The sequence below is a fragment of the Drosophila ficusphila genome, unplaced genomic scaffold (genome assembly GCF_018152265.1).
Source record: "Drosophila ficusphila isolate 14025-0441.05 unplaced genomic scaffold, ASM1815226v1 contig_350, whole genome shotgun sequence".
Classification (NCBI taxonomy): domain Eukaryota; kingdom Metazoa; phylum Arthropoda; class Insecta; order Diptera; family Drosophilidae; genus Drosophila; species Drosophila ficusphila.
This window is the reverse complement of record NW_025064260.1, coordinates 16487-31078: the sequence shown is the minus strand read 5'-3', so window position 1 is coordinate 31078 and position 14592 is coordinate 16487. Positions and strand designations below refer to the sequence as shown.

Genomic DNA, 14592 nt, shown 5'->3' with positions numbered 1-14592 from the left:
TTTAATTTAAGCTAATTTAAGCTTATTAATTCATTTGATTATCCTTAAATAATATAATCCACCATAAATATAAATTAAATAATAAAATAAATTTAATTTCAAATATTGTATTTTATAATAATATCTTTATATTTAACATCAATCCAATTATTTTCCGTGCAATCGGTATTTATTGTGTGGGCTGGGCGAAAATGCCGCGAGCGCGGCTTTCTGTTCAGTGGCTCCTGTTTGATCCACTTTGCCACTGGCTTTGTATCGAGTAATCGCCAGTTTGCTTGTGTTGTGTTTAACTAGCGATTTAGTGGCAGCTATTAAACAAGAGCAGTCTTTGCTCAATCATCCAGTTGTGTACCAAAGGATTTGAACGGGAAACTTTCGAGCAGAGGAAGGGGATTACACAGTCCAACTGGCACTGATCACTAAAATAATGAATTATTAATGAACAAAAGCTCGGGTAACATCACTCGGAAGTTGTGCCGCTTCTCTTGTTTTTCTCGCCATTGCATAACTGCCCAAAAAAGTAGGCCATGCAACTCGGTACACAGCCACCAAAATTCGCTCTAGTAATCAGCAGAAATCTTGGCTCGTTTGCATATTTAATTCGGGGGGAGCCAAAAAGTATAATCCGTCTGATGAACACTTGCCTGCCATTAAACGCAGCCAGCGCTGGGGAAAACTATGCGGGGAAAATTAAATTGTTACCGAAAGGGAAGACGAGGGCCGGGAAAAGCGACAGGGACAGCGACATTTCGGAATTTCCTCGCTGACTTTTCCATTCAGAGAGACCGGCGAAATGGGAAAACCCGAATAGAAACGGAAAGAAAGCACTGGCAAGGCCAGCCCTCAGGCCATCTCTTTCTGGCTACACTTCCCTCTCTTTCCCGCCCGCTTATTGTAGTCGCTAGGCGCCAAAGCAAGATAAATGGCGCAGAAGTAAACACATTTGGTGTGAAGAGTTGCGGAAAACGGAGGAAACGGGGGAAAGCGGAGACGCCTGGGAAGACCAAGAAAAATCACGAGCAGCGGCGAAACAAGCGAAACAATGCTCCCATTGACACTGAAGGAAGTCCCCTAGAAAAAAGGAAAACCTGGAAGAGGACATCCGTGGGGTTTGGGAAACTGTTAAATGCCCTATGCAATCAGTTTACACAAAAAAAAAAAACATTCTTAATGGAGCTAGGTAATCGGAAACAATGAATTGCAAACTAATATTATCTTTAAACTATCCGCTGTACTAAATTTAAATCAAAAAGAGAATAAACAGAATAAAACTAAAAATTTGCTTAAATAAATATTCATTGGAGCATAAAACGAAATGTATGATTCGAACATATTTTATTTTCATCTAAATTTTTCTTTTTTATTTCCCATTCTTTCAGATATACATTTACAGACAAATAAAATAAAAACTCCTCTGGATACAAATCTTATGTAGGTCAACCCATTTGAGTCGATTTAAAAACACTAAAGTTAGTGATAATATTATTTGGTGTACTTTACAAAGTTTCAACAGCCTCAAAAGAGCTTTAAGTCTGTGTGTTCATACTGACGAAATAACCAGAATACAGTGAATAAAAAAATAGCAGCCTCGGAAGTTACAAAACAAGGAAGGACTTGCGGACAAACGAGGAGCAGCCTGCCAAATGCTCCAGATGATGATGATGATGATGATGATGATGATAATGATGGCGTTCCAAATGAGCCAGACTGTACAAGAGGGGCGGTGGAAGGTGGGCCACGCCCATTTGACAAGTGTTGTGCGGCAGATTAATTTATTTTATAGCAAGTTTGTGCCATTTTTTGTCCGCCAGCACCGCTCATCGCCCGAAGCTCGCAGCTTGCAGCGCCCTCAAAATTGCTCGCATCATAAATAACGAACACTGAGCGCATAAATTGTTAGTTCAGCTCGGTTTGATGGCCTCGTCCGGAAAGTCCTGGGCCTCTTTTGCGACCTACGCCACCGCTCGCATCCTGGACAGCATTTGAATGGCGTGTGCGAAACATTAAATATGTGGAATGCTCTTTGAATTTCAATTTCCACCTCGCTCTCTGATTTTGTGGGCGAGGACCTGAGCTGCAGGTCTTTCAATGTGCGTTTCAATGATTTATGTCTGACATTTCTACGGAAGCGCTGCTCTAGATTAGTCAAGCTGACCCGGTTTTTTTTTCAGCTGTAGGACACTGCAAGGACTTCCAAGGTCTCCGAGATATTTGGCTAAGTGAATGTGCTGATGAATCTTTCGAAAAGGGAAGTGAAACTTATGTCTGCGAGGGATGTATGAACTTTGATTAAAGAAATTGCAGTCGCTTTAAGTTAGCCCTCCCTGCTGGGGAATAATACCATATAATCAATTTTTGTAGTAAAAAGAGGAGGTCCTTTTAATTGGAAATTAATTAACTAATGATAGCATTGGCATATGCACACATATATTTTATTAAAAAGCTTCCTCAAAAAAGATTACTTAACATGATTAAAATCAGATAAAATGGCTTTCATCATACTCGTGTTTTTCCCCATTTTTTTCTATGGCAGTGACTTTAACTATTTCTGAGTGCTAGAGTTAATAATTTCGCTTTGAAGGGATTTCAGTTTTTCAGCTCTTCCATCCATCCAATTCCCCTTTCGGTCTTATCTGTCGCTTCTGGCCGGTTGGAACTTTTCAGGCGAACTGCTCGTGCTGAACTGTTTCAACTGCTGCCACTTTATTGCTGCGGAAGCCATTCAGGGCAGATTTGAGTCACACGAACCCACGCACATAAGATGCTTATCCTTGCCCCTACAAACACACACAGATACACACACACACACACAGTGTGAAGTGTCCCCTTGCCCCGCCAGTTGGCAATCAGCTTTCACCCCTTTCGAGGAAGAGAACGGCAAGAAAATCCAAAATGAAATCCCGCTTTTAATTATATTTATACCCAAGTGGCCAATACCAAGTAAACACACACACCCGGCATACCAACACAATCAAGCAGGCACACACACTCGCCCGGAATTGAAATCAGAACCGGACTCACCCACACACACACACACACACGCACGAGTGTACTTCATTTCTCCGAAAGGATTCTCATCCGACCGAATCAAAAGACAAACACAAAACCAAAACAATAACAAAAATTGCAAATTTTTACAGGCACAAACTTTGCAGTGTGTGCGTGATAGGAAAGTTTTAGATTGGAGAACTGTGGATTGGGAAATTGTGGGTTGAGTATCTTAGAAAAATATTTATGAATGTCCTGTCCAGCTCAAAGAATCATTATATACATTTTGTATAAGATATAAATTCCAAAAAATTAAGTAAAATAGACTTAGTTTTTCAATTTCATCTTAAAAGATAGGAACTTGAAAATTTTTTATTTTAATTTATTTCTTTAGAATCAATTTTAAAAGTGGTTTGTCCGTTAAGACTTGCCTGATTTATGTTCTATTCGTAATCTAGAAGAATAAAACTTGAAGTAGGCTAAGTACCTGAAGTTGTTTTATTTGCACTTCTATCTGCATAAGTTCTTTAAAATCAATATTTAATTTGATAAGGGTGGCACCTCCATCACGATCGATTTTGCTCTTCTTGAACATCATCTACCAGGATATGCTGGCCGTTTCGCTACCCATTTTAATCCAATTTCGACCCGGACAATCCTTTTCGGAGCTCTTGGGTCCATTGTCAAAAGTTAATCAAATCAATGTTTGCTGGCCTGCCAGCCAGGGCGCTTAGCTTAGTTACGTGTCTATTTGTTATTTGTCAATCACTAAGCTACTTTATGTGTGTCAATACGGGGGGTTCGGCGGGAGGTGGGAGGAGAAGGATGCTGAAGGACCCCGAAAACCCAGTCCTCAAGCCCCAGACCAGGTGGCAGAATCATTTTGGCCCCCTTTAAGCTCGGCCTGGGATATGCCCTCGAGTACTTTGTTCTTACACTTGACTGACTGCCATGTCCTTCCCTTTCGTCCTGTCTCTCTGGGCTTGTGTGTGTGTGTGGTTGTGCCTACGGCGGCTTTCTGTCTCACTTGGCCATGTGTCTGTTGGCCCCACCTTTCCCCACACCCCTGTTGCCACCTTATATGCTCCATCTAGTTCACATAACACCGTTTCCAATTTGAACACCAAATCGAACTGGAACAAAGCACTGGCATTTCAAATCGAGAGCAAGAGCAAGAGCAGCAACTGTGACAACATTGGCGAGCAACTTTGTGCAGGTTTTGTTTCAAATTTAGCAATCCGTTTTATGTGCCCCAACGAAATCCATTGACATTAGAAGAGCTTTGACACAAAATGGAGAAATTATGGATACAGGAAAAAGGAGAGGCAAAGGTTTACAAAATAGGGGAATATGAGGAAGCACACTGCATAAATTTAACGAAACGTAATAGCAGTGATTCACATAATATATATGGGCCATTATTCAAAAAATCAGTAAACCTTTTTTAAGTGACATTTTTGATTGGCATTCATTTTTTACAGGTATTGTTTGGTTCACAAGCAAACCCGTTTATCAGGACTTCCCACAAATAAGAAATCGAAATATGTACAAATGCTCAATAAAATATCTTTCAAGCTACCCTTTAAGTTATTGTTTTTCTTTATGGTCAATTAAGGTTTTCGTTTACTGTGGTTAGTAACTGAAGTCCTAATTACCTTCGTCAACGTTGCTGACATAATATTTCTTCAGCATTTTGTCCCATTTTAAACCACGTTTCAAGAGCATTAGGTATTTTAGGTTTTGACCCAAACAAACACAAAGTTGATGTCCGAAATTTCGTTCCAGTGAAACTTAATTGGATTTACCCAAGGGTACGCTTTCTTTCCCTCTTATTTTTCAAAAAAAAAAAAAAAACTCTCGTTTTGCGGCTTCCCCTCGTACACCTGTCCTTCACACCCGCCAAACCTCGTTCCACAACACCACACATAGACACACAAACACACACACACAAAAACACATACACTAATGCCAGTGCACTTTGTTTGCCGTTTTCAAATCGCACGTGGCTTACAATAAATTTTCAGTTACGATTCTTTGTTTTTGTTTTGCCACTGCTCTTTTTTCATGTGTGCTTGGTTTCTTTCAGCAGAGATGCTCATATATACACAGAAAAAATAGAATAAATCAAAGAAATACAAAATAGAAAAAGATCAATAGAAAAATAACAAATTTCTTTTAAAAGGTTTAATGTGATTTTTCTGAGGTAACATAATTATTTATAAAATATAAATAGAAAATAAAACATACAATATGAAAAAAGCAAACTATAATTAGCTTTATCAATTAAATTGTATTATATTTGATATGCAAATATGATGTTGTGAAAATATAACTTATCCGTTTTCCGCAGTGCACTTGCACAGTAACCTGGAAAATCTGATAACTGAGTGGTTTGGGGCGCCTCCAAATTGGCTGCTGGGTAAGCAGTAAAACAGTTTGCGATGACAAATGCAAAAACAACACACGCACACACACACAAGTACACACACATGGAGGGTGCATGCACACTCAGACAGATAACAGATTTCACGGGAAATTCTTGGAATTCTCGGGGGGAGGAACCGAAGGTTTCCTGCTAAATCTTTCTTCTTGGCAGGGAAAACCGTCAAGAAGGCGGACACAATGGCTAAGGTATAAACGTAAGATGGCAAAATTGTTCGATGATTTTCTTGATTTTTGCATGTTTTCTGCTTTTCTGCGCGTGTGGGATTTGCGAAATCCCGGCAAAGTTTCCGGCGTAGTTGGTTTATTTTAAATTGTTCAGAAAATACGTAAAAGTTTGAGAATATTTATTTACAAGAGCTGTAATAAATATTACTGAGTGACAGATACAAATGTTTCTATGTTGGGACATGAAAAACAATGTAAATAGTATACGTAAACGAATAACAGTTAAAGCTTGAGATGGATATATTCCTTTGCTTTTCTTGTGTAGAACAATATACCTTTAAATGTATTGCAAGTCGATAAAGTCCAGAAGTTCAAAAGATATAGACCAATTCTAGAATTAATCATGTGTGCTTTTTTAATATTTGGTTTTAAACTACCATTAAATAATGCATCTTCCTCTAACCAAATTTTCTCTTTTAGAAAAATTGTCAAGTTGCTCAAGTTTCATGCCAGGAACGCGTTTGTGGATAAAAGCAATAAGTTTCAAAATGTGAGGCACTGCCCGTATGATTTGTGTTCGCCAGGGAGAAAACTTCTCGATTCCATAAAAAAGTGAGAGTGAAAACTGCAGGATTCGTCGGGTAAAAACTTGGAAAACAGCACGCACTTGCAATTTGGTGCATTTTATTAGCCACTCAGCCGTTTGGAGGCAGCACATTGTCGTGCAATGCCAAAGCCACAAAATGTGAGCCAACTGCCGGCCTCTGCTAGTTTTTCCCAGCTGCTGCATACAGTCATGACAAAAGAACAGCCGAAAAAAAGATGGGGAAATAGGAAAAAGTGGAGAAAAAAAAAAATGGAAAACTTTCGGGACAAGAGCGAAGTGAGCGGCAACAGCTCGCCACATACACACAAAAACACACTCGCAGTTGCTGCACAACTGGCAATGAAGCTAATTTTTCACGCAGTTTTGAGTACACATGCCACAAAAGATGCCTTCAAGCGCAGCTCCTCCTCCTCCTTCTCCGTTCGGCCTCGTTGCATTCTTGGCTCCAGCCCCGAAAATAAAAAGGGCTCGACCCAGAGGCCAGCACCCCACCGAACCCAGCATCTAGAGTCGCGTCGAGGTCAAGCGCATGCAATTTGCCAGCACTCCCCCAAAAAGCAGCGCCACCTTGCACGCAGCTTTGTTTCAAGCGCACTTTTTGCCGCGACTGTACTTTGCTCCCATTGTAGTTTTTGGTCTGTGCACACTCTGCTTGGAAGCGGATCGACGCGATACATTACTAAGCTGTGATACACAGAGTATAAGCAAAATTAATATTAGATTTAGATTTACATTTTCCCGATCTAATCCAATTGTTTTGGCTATATACAAAAGAGTGTTCCCTTAAGTGGTTTTTATATAATCTCGTACTTAACAGAGAACACTAATGTCAATCAAAATGCCTAAAGTCCAAACAAGATCGAAGTAATGACGACTTTTTAATTTATTTTTCCAGTTTTTCACCGATTGTTTATATCGACGCATTTCCGCGAATGTATTGTATGTTGAACAAGAAAGGAAGCTAGCTTCGTCAAGCCGAAGCTTATATACCCTTGCAGTCATCAAATATGTCGAACAAAACGCATAAAGGCTAGACAACATCGAATCTAAGACGATTTTTCTATTCATTTTCCATATTTTTACTATAGATCATATGGGAGCTATACGATATAGGTGTCCGATTTTGATCAAATTTAATTCGTAATTCAAGAGTCGTAAGAAAACTCTATATTCCAAAAATCATACTTGTCTGATGAAAAACAACGATTTTATAATTTTATTTCCATTATTTCTATATAGATTTTTCGATCTTTCCTATGGCAGCTATAAGATATAGATGACCGATTTTTATGAAACCTTTTTTCCAATATAAACGTTGTTAAAAAACTTGATATTCAAAAAATCATGCTCGTGGGATAAAAAACAACGATGTTATCAATTTATTTCCATTAATTCTATATATAATTTTCGATCTCTCCTATGGCAGCTATATGATAGAGTTATCCGATTTTGATCAAATTTAATCCGAAATTCAATAACAGTTAGAAAACGCCATCTTGAAGAATTCAAGTCGATCTGATCAAAAACAACGGCGTGAGAATTTTTTATTTCATTCTCTCATATGGGAGCTATCCGATATAGTCGGCCGATCCGGCTCGTTCCGACTTATATACTGCGTGCAATAACTACACACCTTTTGGGAAAGTTTCATCAAGATAGCTTCAAAACTGAGAGACTAGTTTGCGCGGAAACGGACAGACGGACAGACGGACAGATGGACAGACGGACAGACGGACAGACGGACAGACGTACATGCATATTTGGATTCTGATCGTGATGCTGATCAAGAATATATATACTTTATGGGGTCTGAGGTGTCTCCTTCATTGCGTTGCAAACTTCTGACTGAAATTATAATACCCTTTTGCTCTGCAAGTGTAGTGGCCAGTTGAGCTTTTACGATAAAGAACTATTCACCCCACCCTCGCATAGATAAATGTAACTTCACAGGTCCGAAGGCCTAGCTTACTCTCTACCAATATCAATGCAAATAAGCGAGATAAGCACCAGTCACGCTTGCAAAAATCGTACGATTCAACCGTTGATCAGAACTGCAGTTGAAAGCTTTTCAAGAGCGGCTTATCTACACTTCGTTTTCAACCTTGCATTCAATACCTGATCTGCGCTCTTGGTGGAAAGTTCTATTGTTCAATTTTTGGCTTAGGCCTAATTAATAAACCTCGTGTTACCCTTATCTTATATAATCTCGATCTGTGGTGTATTAATATAACCAGGAGGTTATTAATAATAACTAGTGAATTTGTGATAGTGAGTGAAAGGTAAACAAATGCAGAATTTGTGGGTCTCCAATTTAACCGAATTTTTCTTAGGGATCCGCATAAGAAGGCGAGGCGTCAGACGTATATCAGTAGATCCCGTTGAGGGAGTCTGCTCCTACATTAGGCCGGATACAGTCTGATCGCCCTACGCCTGCTCAACAAGATTGCATCAGTTCCAACTTGCCCAAATTCTTGATGAAAGTGGCCCAGAGGAAAACATAACCTCCGGTGGCGAGATTACGCAACCGCCACGTAGGTTGACATTTGGACATCGGCCGTTCAACGCAAGATCATTATTATTCAACGCGGAGTACCTACCCATCGACACTCAGGATCGCTTTACTACGAAGGTGCAGAAGGTGTAGCCACATCTGGCCTATACCCCTGGCCCTAGCACCAGCCCAGCAACAACTCGGATCGTGCCACTGTAAGGAGCTGCCAAGACGACCATAAGTCGGCCAACGGCTGAGGACAACGTCCAGCCCGTCCAGCGATCTATGTCCGGCTATTAGGAGTCTCTATTTTGTATCCATTTAATTTGTCTTTGACAACTTGCTAATTGGCATGAGTGCGGTATTTGTATAGGTCATTTAAAGTAGATTTTATTAAATATTTTGACCAACAGCTCATCAACGGACATGTGAACTTGGGCCCAACTTTACAACTCGTATCATGGAGCAGAAATAAAAAGGTCGTGAGTACTAATTAAAACGAATATCTATTTTAAAACCTATAATTGCCGCCCTATTGTCATTAAATGCATTATTAAATTCATAGCTTAAATTCATAAACATATAAATGAAAGATTGATCGTTCTTACTTAATTAATTGTGAAATGAAATTTTATTGAATATGAAATGCAACTTTAATTCTTATGTTAGGAAATTCTTAAATTGTTATATATATGAATCAATGGAACATAGAGTAGATAAATATGATTATAAATGAAATATAGGATTTAATTAAAATAATGAAGTTTGAATAAATAATAATAATGGTCTGTCGAGTACTTATGTCGAACACTTCGTTAATAATGTGGTAGAGATCGTTTAATCTTGGCCAAGGGACAATGCAAGAATTTAAGTAACATTGTCATGGAAGGGAGGGTAAAGACTTAAGGGATAATAACATCTAGATTCCCAAAAGAAAGTATCGGATCCTCAGTTGATTTTCAGTGTGTCGGCGCACTACAATATTAAATTAATTGTTTTATGGCTTAACCATTAGTCTTGATTGTTTGTCCTTTTGATTATTACGCACTAGTAAAGTGTGGTAGCGTGCAACCGTACCCTCTCAAGCAAGGAAGAACCCCGACATCCGGCGAGCTAGAACCGAGCCTAGCAAGAGTGCTTATCCCAAGCTTGAAGGTATAAGGTCCTCTCTAATAGTATCTTCCATCCGCTAATAGACGACCGACTATCGAAAGATAGAGATAGATTTTGCTCACCAGCACCCCCGTACACTACACATTTTTGGCGCCCAACCCGTGGAGCTCGACAGCTTGCATACTTGGTTGAGTACACAAGCTCTAAGACTGAACCATCCATTTTTGAAACACAATAAAACTAACTTCATTAAATTAACATATTGGATTGAGAGCATCGATTTGGAGGAGATAGTCAAATTTAGGAATACGCGATTTCATTTCAGATTAGAATTGATCGACCTAAACATAGCCATCAGAAAACCATAGGAGTTCATCACCATATGTTTCTTAACTCTGATTTGTTTACATTTTGATTTTCTTGGAATACAGTATACTCCCACTTTAACGTCTGTATATTGTCCGATTTCTTAGTGAACAAAACTAGAGACCATAGACCAAGTACAACCCAATTCTGAGGGAAGTGATCGACATAAAGAAAGACAGACCAAATAACTAAATAAATATATTTTGATTATAAAAAGAATAAATTAATATAAAATGGCAGCAAAACATAGCTCGGAAGGGGTACCAGAAATACCACAAGAAACCGAAAACTGCTGTTCTATATGTAAAGAAAAATTTTCACCAACAGTTTTGACAGCAACAGCACCTTGCAGACATACATTTCACAAACAATGTGTTCTTGATCACCTAAAGAGCACACAGACGTGTCCTATTTGTAAAACTGATTGCAATGAAATGAATTTATCTTATTCGAATAACACTTTGTATGCTGAAATAAATGCCGCAACAGCTGGACCATCTAGCATAAGCGAATATCAAGATAACAATGACAGCGCAAGTTACCAAGTAAGGAGAAACACCAGATCAACCAGAAACCGTGGTACACCTCCAAGACGAGGAATGACAACTAGAAATACACAAAGAGGACATCTAGATAGAATCCTTGCAGAGCCACCAGCCATGTCCGGTATGACATTAAGTACTCAAGTAGAGATTACCAACTATATACAGTCTACCATAAGCTCACAGCAGGCACAACTTGTTGATCAACTCACCTCTTACCTGGCGAAGACTATTGAAACATCTATAAAAAGTCAATTGGAAAACTTACAATTATCTCAGCCCACTCAAACAAATTTCACACCTGGTATTAATCCACCGCTTAGGGAGAACCTTAGGAACCACCCAGAACAACACCAACACCATTCCAACAATTCGGGGGATAATTTCGAAAGAATAGGGTTAAACAGAAGCAACACAAGCTCATATGTTAGCCCAGAAAAGGTGTCAGGAATTATTCAAAAATGGGGATTAAAGTTTGACGGCAGCAAAACCAGCCTCAGGATGGACGAGTTTTTGTACAGGATAGGCTCACTTACCAAACAGAATCTAGGTAATGATTATGCTTTACTGTGTGACCATTTGTATCTTTTGTTTTCGGGGAAAGCCAGTGATTGGTATTGGAAATTCCATCGCAACAATCCAAATTTCAATTGGAATGAGTTTTGTTTCGAGTTTAGGAAAAGATTCGAAGATATTGAGACAGACTACGACATTTGGGAGGGAATAAGGAAACGTAGACAAGGCGAAAACGAACCCTTTGAAGATTTCCAAGAGTCTATGGAACGTCTAGTAGATAGACTTCAGAATGGAGTTTCTGAGGCACAACTGGTCGAATTATTAGTTCGAAACGCAAAGCCTAGCCTACAACATGAGTTGCTGCATCTTAAAATCGCTAATAGAACACAGCTTAGATTCGAAATCCGCAGACATGAGCAGTTTTATAATAATCTTAGAACGTTTAAGCCAAAACCTTTTCGTTCTTACGTAAACGAGATAAGTGCGGAAGACGAGGAGACAGCTATAGTAAACGAGGGTGAAGAAGTAAACCAAATTCAACGTAGGCCTATCACTTGTTGGAACTGTGACAAACAAGGTCACAGATACGATGATTGCATGGCTAAAAAAACTATCCGTTGCTTCGGTTGTGGAGCTAAAGAACAATACAAAACAACTTGTCCGAATTGTAATCCGGGAAACCAGCAGAAGGATGTTTCTCTGAGCAACAAGGAGACACATCCATAAAATCCGAAGTTGCAAAACCAAATCCAAACACCCAAATCAGTGACTGTCAGGAAACAGAAAATTTAAATCAGTCTGAGATTCATTTTTCCTTTGTTCCTTTACATATAAGGATACAAAATTACATGAATAAACGCAAAGAAATATTTGAAAAGGTAGATATTATTGAAGCTAAATTAAAACCCAAACGATCAACTAGGAGATTAAGAGAGTTTTGGAAGAAAGTTCATCATGATCGACGGAAGTTAGTTTCCGCTATAGTTTTAAGCTCTGATCAGAGACTTTACACGGATATTCCTATAGAGGGTAATACTTATAAAGCGTTGTTGGATTCAGGAGCTACAATTAGTTGTGTAGGCGGCTTAGCTGCGCAGAACTTATTAAAACACAAAAACGTAAAAAAATGTTCTGGTGTAATTAAAGCTGCAAACGGAACAGAAAGCAAGGTAGTTTCAAAACTTATAACTTCTGTAACATATGGGAATAAAATAGAAGATCTCGAATTATTCATAATTCCCGATCTTAAACAAGACGTATATTTAGGTATAGATTTTTGGCAAAAGTTCGGTTTGCTTAATAAAATTACGAATAGTAGTAAGATAGTTTCGGAGCTAGATCTAGGAACATTAGACGATAATGAAGAGCCTCCAAATTATCACCAACTGCATGAAGGTGAACGACTTAGACTTGAGACAGTTATCAAAAACTTTCCGTCATTTGCATCTGAAGGTTTAGGCCGCACTAGTTTGGCCACACACAGCATAGATGTTGGGAGTACTAGTCCTGTTAAGCAGCGGCATTGGCCGGTTTCACCAGCTATAGAAAAGCTGATGTTCGCCGAAGTAGATAACATGCTAGCCTTAGATGTTATTGAGGAATCAACGAGTGCATGGAGTAGCAACTGTGTTTTAGTGAAGAAGGGGGACAAAAATCGTTTATGCCTCGATTCTAGGGAAGTAAACAAGGTTACAAAGCGAGACGCGTACCCACTTCCACATATAGACGGTATTTTAAGCCGATTACCGCCAGCTAAATTTATAAGCGGTATCGACATGAAACATGCATACTGGCAGATTCCATTAGATGAGAACTCACGACAATATACTGCATTTACGATACCAAACCGTCCTTTGTATCAGTACAAAATGATGCCCTTTGGTCTCTGCAATGCGGCCCAAACTCTTTGTCGTCTGATGGATCGAGTGATACCAGCTCATCTCCGTAATAGGGTTTTCGTATATTTAGACGATCTATTGGTTTTGTCCGAGGACTTTGAGTCTCATTTGCTGTTACTACAAGAAATAGCCTTATGTTTGCGTAAAGCCAATCTTACTATCAACGTTAGCAAATCAAAATTTTGTATGAAAGAAATCGTATATCTAGGTTTTATAATTGGAAATGGACAGATAAGAACTAATCCAGATAAAGTAAAGGCAATTGCCGAATTCCCAGTGCCAACATCGGTTAAGCAGTTAAGAAGATTTCTAGGATTGTCCGGTTGGTACCGACGTTTCGTAGAAAACTTTGCTACTATAAGTTTTCCTTTGACTGAGCTTCTGAAAAAGAAAAAGTTGCTAGAGTGGAATGAGGGGGCGCAGCTCGCTTTTGAAACCTTAAAATCTTGTCTTACAGCTTCACCCATACTCATTACGCCTGACTTTTCTAAGCAATTTGTTTTGTTATGCGATGCCAGTTCTTATGGTATTGGTTGCGTGTTAGCTCAAGAGCGCGAGGGAGTAGAACTACCGATTTCGTATATGTCCGAGAAGTTGTCTAAGGCACAGCGTAACTATTCTGTGTCCGAATTAGAATGTCTTGCCGTAATTAAAGGGATAAAAAAATTCCGTGCGTATATTGAGGGTCAGGATTTCTTAGTCATAACGGATCACGCAGCACTTCAATGGTTAATGCGACAAAAAGACTTGTCAGGGAGATTAGCTCGATGGTCAATGAAGTTAAGAACGTTTACATTTACCATCAAACACCGTAGCGGTTCTCAGAATGTCGTAGCTGACACTTTGTCTCGGCAAAACGATCCAAGCATTGATGAGTTTTGTCAGAATGGTCCGATAGTTGACTTAGACTCTGCCCACTTTAAATCTTCAGAATACACGGACTTACTAGAAAATATATCCGCCAACCAGTCCAAATTTCCCGATCTGCAAATCAGGGATGGGTACATTTATAAGAAAACTTCGTTCGCATCAGACGAGGCCAACCAGGAAAACGTCTGGAAACTCTGGGTTCCTACAGCTTTGGTACCAGATATTTTATACCAGGCTCATGATTCACCTAGTTCAGCTCATTGTGGTATGAGCAAAACCGTGGAAAAACTTAAGAGATATTTGTTTTGGCCATACATGGTCACGCAAATACGCAACTATATATCTGACTGCGTAGTTTGCCGAACCACAAAAAGTCCAAACACTATTCTTAAACCACCAATGGGGAAACCGTTGACTTCAGATAGGCCATTTCAAAAGCTATATATTGACCTGTTGGGGGCCATATCCTCGCACGAAGAAGGGCAATATAGGTTTACTCATTGTAGTTGACCATAACACTCGTTTTCATTTTCTGTGTCCGCTTAAAAAGTTCACGGCTCCTAAAATTTGCGAATATTTGGAGGGGGCTAT

The 14592-nt window shown here is 39.3% G+C and overlaps 1 long non-coding RNA gene across 1 annotated transcript; it reads left to right on the top strand.

Annotated features, from left to right (window-relative positions):
- Positions 1-8093: 8093 nt before the first annotated feature.
- LOC122319982 lies at positions 8094-9491 on the top strand. Its single transcript, XR_006245431.1, has 2 exons — positions 8094-8484; positions 8536-9491. It is a non-coding gene; the product is annotated as an uncharacterized LOC122319982 (long non-coding RNA).
- Positions 9492-14592: the final 5101 nt, after the last annotated feature.